The sequence below is a fragment of the Bombyx mandarina genome, chromosome A1 (assembly GCF_030267445.1).
Source record: "Bombyx mandarina strain Sakado chromosome A1, ASM3026744v2".
Taxonomy (NCBI): domain Eukaryota; kingdom Metazoa; phylum Arthropoda; class Insecta; order Lepidoptera; family Bombycidae; genus Bombyx; species Bombyx mandarina.
The window spans coordinates 10,822,691-10,828,746 of record NC_143234.1 but is presented as its reverse complement, the minus strand read 5'-3'; positions in this window follow the sequence as shown (position 1 = coordinate 10,828,746).

The window sequence follows — 6,056 nt, the reverse complement described above, 5'->3', positions numbered from 1 at the left end:
CACATGACATGCACACACATTTACTCTACAATATAATATTTATATAATATATTTATTTAATATAATTATTAATACACACAGAGTATACATTCACACATATAACATAATATCTATTAATATATTATTACTACATTACATATAAAACAGACATACACACACGACAATTTATCGTGCCGCGTCAATCAGCTGGTCGCCCGTTCGTTCGCGCTGTGGACACGCGCGCTTGGACGGAATGTCGCGGGTAGATCGACAAAGCACTCCTGCGCAGCTGATCGCGGCTAGCCACGCCCCCAGTCGAAACCTACCTCGAGACTAAACGCACGTCGCTATCGCTTATTGTATATTGTTTATTGTTTTCGAAGCTTTTACCTCAATTGTGATAACGCGCTTTCTTTGTATTTATCGTTACTGTATTGTCGTGTAAAGTGTCTTCTGTGTACCACCTATAAACTGTATCTCTTCTGTGCTCGTAACCTTCAATTCTTCATAAATATAATAATATAGACTGTGTTGTATTTTCGTGTGGACTCAGTGTTAGTTGAATAAACATTTAATTAGTGTGCAAGGTGTTATATTTGACTTATTATCCTAACACCGACGGCGCCTAATCAGGTACCTTTTCTCCATAACACACACACCGCCGTAGACCCATACAAACCACATCTATAGCGGAGACCACAATTCTCGTCTATATAACGATAGCCAGATTTTCATTATATGAAATACATTTAAATATATCTGTACCGTGCAACATTCGGTTGCACTCGGGCGTCATCGGTCGCGATCGGAGTTCCCGAACGCGCAGGTTTCCCGTGACGTCATTCTACGAGGTTGGCGCGCGTCGATTTGATTTTATTGTAAAAACGTAATTTTAGTTTCAATTCGTATCTTGTAGTGACTAGCGTTGTTTACTCTTTTTAATTTATATTATAACATTATACACATTATAGATATTGTTCAAATGGTGTGTTTGTATTTTATATGTTCGGAGTAAAATATCTCGCGAATGCGAACAACAAATAACAAACCACATACCAATAAAAGGTCTGAACAAGCTACTTTTAGCCTTAAGCCTTTCCTTAACAAGCAAATGACCAAAGGTATGCTGATGTATTACACAACAGCAATGCTATGGGCACGCCTGTTAGATATCAAGGCTAAGCGCGGCAACGCAAACTTAACCTTTGAAGAACTCGAGTTTTGCAAAGCGATTATGCAACACGAGTATAATGTTCCACAACCCATCTATCTGTTTCTAAAAGGAATAGGTGAAGTAAAAGACGTGACGGGTAAAACCATACGTCTCACTGATCATGTTCTACCAGTAACAGTGATACAGGGAATGGGAGGTTATCACTCTGCAGCAATAGACGCCGCAACTCACAACCTCTACGAAGAGATACCAACCTTAGGTATCTGTGGAAATATAGTGATGGCAGAATCATCGGATGCAGCTGCTCCCGCAGCCAATTTCCGTGTGACACCACCACGAACCAGAGCGACCCGCGCATTGTGTGGGAACTTTGGACCGATCGGAGCAAGGAAGGAGGAGGTTCGCATACTGCTGAATTCAGTAGGTGTGACCGCAACCACTTTCGACGAAGTGATCGGAGGGACGAGGCTGAACATCCACGTCATTCAGAAAGTCAGCGACTATTTCACAGGATCACCAACATTCCGCAACGAAAATGTCAAACTAGACGCTCTGACTGTAGAAGGAGACGCAGCACAACTCATCAAGTCGATTCCGACAGATGAGAACAACGACGCAAGCGCACGTTTGACAAACTTGGTCATCAGACCAAAGTCCGCAAACGCAAATTCAACGTCAACCTTTGGTGCCTCATACCTTATGGGATACCAATTACATAAAACTGCAATCGCCGACAGCGACGCCAATTGGTGTTGCGTCGAGCAAATAGCAGAAACCAATCCATGGGTGATACCACCTGAATGGATTGCAAACAAGAACGAGAGAAGAGCCCTCCCTCCAGGAATGGAGATAGAGAGGTTCGCATCCATCTCGGACTCTCAGCGAAACAGGACAAACGCCATAGTAAGGCGAATGATTATCAGTCCTCGTTGAGAAAATAATTAGTAAAGACCGCGGCCACGGCGAGTAGCATCGAGGGTACAGTCCATTACTATTCTAAATAATTAATAACTAATTTAATTTTCTATATTTCATTTTTAGATATAAAAACTAGCATAGGGATCATTTAAGTTCAGACCACAGTGGACAATTCTTATCTTTTAAAATTAAAACTGTTTCAGATGTTAATAGTACAAGAAAGCTACCGTTTGTTCCTATTAATATTAGACGTTTGGAGAAGCTTAGAGGTAAAGTTTTGGCAAAAATTCCGAATGTTTGTTATAGTGAAGATCCTAATGTTCATTACATGGATTTATTTAATGTTATTAATTCTGAATTTAGTGCCATCTTTACTTCTAAAACTCTGATCTTACATAATAAAAGATCATTCAATGAATGGGCGACTGTTGGAATTCACAAAAGTAGGCAGAGATTATACGATCTCTATCATGAAAAATCATATAATTATAATAAGTCATTTCATGAGTATGTCTCTAAATATTCCAAGCTGTTTAAAAAAGTCTGTACATTGGCCAAGTCATTGCACTTAGGCAATCTTATAAAAAATGCACCTGACAAAATTAAAATGACTTGGAATATCATTAATAGGGAGACTGGGAATGTCAGAAACAGCAATGCTGAATTAACTTTAAAAATCAATAATCGAATAATAACTTCTCATCAAGAAGTGGCCATTGCCTTTGAGCACTACTTTGCTGATATTCCAGCTTCTACTACAAAATCTTTAATTTCATCTCCTACTGTCGCCGAATCATTACTGCAAGATCATGTTGATAAATGCAGTGTTAACTTTAAGTTCACAAATATTCATATATAGGACATAATTGATAATTTCAAGCTCATTAATATTAAGAAAACTGGTGATTTATGGGGAATTTCAATTAGTGTTATAAAATCCATTATTGATATAATTGCACCTTACCTTGCTACAATATTTAATGACTGTATTGATGGTGGTGTGTTTCCTGATCTAATGAAATATAGTAAAATAATACCTTTATTTAAATCTGGTAGTACTTTTGACCCCTCTAACTTTAGGCCCATTTCAGTACTACCTACATTGAGTAAAATTTTTGAAAAAAATATTCTGGAACAACTTTTGAACCACTTTAATTCCAATAACCTGCTTCATAACAAACAATATGGATTCACTAGAGGTCGGTCAACTATTGATGCAGGTGTAGATCTCATTAAAAATATTTTTCAGGCTTGGGAAGAGTCGCATAATGCCCTTGGGGTTTTCTGCGACTTATCTAAAGCTTTTGATTGTGTTGAGCATAATACATTGTTGAGGAAATTACACCATTATGGTATTAGGGGCGTTTCATTAGAACTTATTAAATCTTATTTATCCGGAAGAATCCAAAAGGTAGACGTTAAAGGAACGAGATCTTCCGGTGTCTTACTTAATATGGGTGTTCCTCAGGGTTCCATATTGGGTCCCTTCCTATTTCTTGTATATATCAATGATTTACCTAAGTTTATTGAAACCCGTCACGAGGTCGTATTATTCGCTGATGATACATCATTATTGTTTAAAATTAAACGACATTTGGAAGATTATGACGATGTGAATGATGCTATCTCGCGCGTGGTACATTGGTTTAGTGTTAATAATCTGTTAATAAATAACAAAAAAACAAAATGTATAAAATTTACCACACCTAATGTTAGACAAGTTGACACTAATATTACTGTAAGTGGAGAGACACTGGAGCTTGTGGATTCGACAGTTTTTCTTGGTATAACAGTTGATTCTAAGCTGCAGTGGGGTCCTCACATATGCAAGTTAGCGAGTAGGCTTAGTTCTGCAGCGTTTGCGGTAAAAAAAATGCGAATGTATATTAATGAAGGTACGGCACGCCTGGTTTATTTTAGTTATTTTCATAGTGTTATGTCCTATGGCATTTTGCTATGGGGCAATGCTGCCGATGTCGAAACGATTTTCATCCTGCAGAAGAGGGCTATTCGTGCTATTTATAATATGCACCCGAGGGAATCCTTGAGGGACAAGTTTAAGGAAATCAAAATTATAACTTTAGCGTCCCAATACATTTTTGAAAATTTATTGTACGTGCGTAAAAACATTGAAGAATTCCCCAGAGTCTGCGATTTGCACAATGTGAACACTAGGAACAAACATAGGCTTGCGTTGCCGGCGGCTCGAATTAAGAAAATAAGGAACTCTTTTAGGGGGCTGGGTGTACAGCTTTTCAACAAGATCCCACTAAACGTTCAATTTTTCGCGCCGGGGGCCGAACCTCCTACGAGGTCCCCGCGCCTAGGGGGCAGGGGCGCGCGGGGTATGTGAGACTCAACGATCTGCAGGTGTTGAGAGCAGATCGCGGGCCCAAGGATTTTAGGGCCCACCCACTAAACAACTCCCCTGCACTCTTACACCCGACGTCCGATCTCCGTCCGGGGTCAGAACCCGTTCAGAGTAGGGGGGTTCCCGCGGTCAACACTACAACCAGACACGCGGCGCCACCCCGAGGACGCCCGACCGACGGGTCGTCGAGGCGATAGTCGACGACCAACGACGTCGGTCTCCGCGGTACGGCGGCCCTACCAGGCCGCCCGGGCGGTGCCGCTGGTGTTCCGGGATACCCCGCTGGGCCAGAACCAGCCTGCCGGGTCGGAACGCGATACACCGCCGACCGGGTTGCTCTTCAACAGTATGTTCGGCGACGACAGCGACGACGAAAATGCGGACCGCATCGCAGTCCGCAGCCGCCGACGCGCCGTCCCGTCCTCCTGGTGCCAGCGCGCTAGAGTGACGTTAGCGTGCGGCGCAGCCTCAACCCCCTTAGGTCGCCCCGTGACCATCACCGGGAGGAGACTGCCTTCTCATAGGGGCTGGAGCTGGACAAACGCCCTACTCCGAACCCCGGCTCGACGGCGGCGGCACGGCGCCGAGAGGGAAGAAGAGCTCTCCCTCTCCCGTTCCGCCGCCTCCTTCTGCGAGATGGTGGACTCGCAGAAGTCGAGCATCGCCTGCCAGGACTCGTCGCTGCCGAGCATCGTAGCCACGACGGTCGGAAGCGACAAGTCCGGTCCTATTTTTGCAACGAGGACGCGGCGCTGCTCCGCGAAAGCGGTGCAGTACGCGAGCGTGTGCTCCACCGTGTCCTCGTTGCAGCCACTGCAGTGGTGGCACTTCGGCGTCGGCTCCCTCCGGGCGACGAGGTACAGGTAGCGACCGAAACAGCCGTGTCCCGTGAGCACCTGTGTCGCTCGGAAGGTGAGACGTCCTCGGTCGCGATTCACCCATTCCGAGAGGACCGGGCGGATCGCCTCGACGGTCCGTCGCCCGTAGGCGGGGTCCGCCAGGCGGCGAGACCACGCCTCGAGCACGGCACGCCGAGATTGAAGCTTCCGCGCTCGAACTTCCGAAACGTTCAACTACTACCTGTTCATAGATTTAAGAAAACTGTTAAGGAACGTTTGTGCAACAAGGCATATTATAAAGTTAAGGATTATTTACTAGATGGCACTACGTGGGAATGAGGCGCTCGCTCCTGGCCTTTTCATTTTTCATTATTATTATTATTTTTTTAGACTTGTTTTTTCTTTTATTGTGAATATTTCTATTTATTTAAAAAAAAGAAAATATTTGAGAAAAAACAAAAAAAAAAAAAGGCCGCTGAGTTTGTTTCGCCGGTTCTTCTCAGGACTGTGGCTTTTTTTGGAACCGGTGGTAGAGTTAACATTGTTATTTGTATTTTGACATTCAACAAGTGTGTCATACTGACATCTAAGTTGAAATAAATGATTTTGAATTTTGAATTTTTGAATTAGCGTCAAAACCCAAACGATGAAGTGGAAAACTATGTAAATGGCTAGTACATAAGTACATCCGATCCGAAGCTGTTTGCCGAATTTTAGAATTTCCCATTCACGAGCTACATCCTGCAGTCTTGCAGTGGGCCTTTCTCAGTTAGTC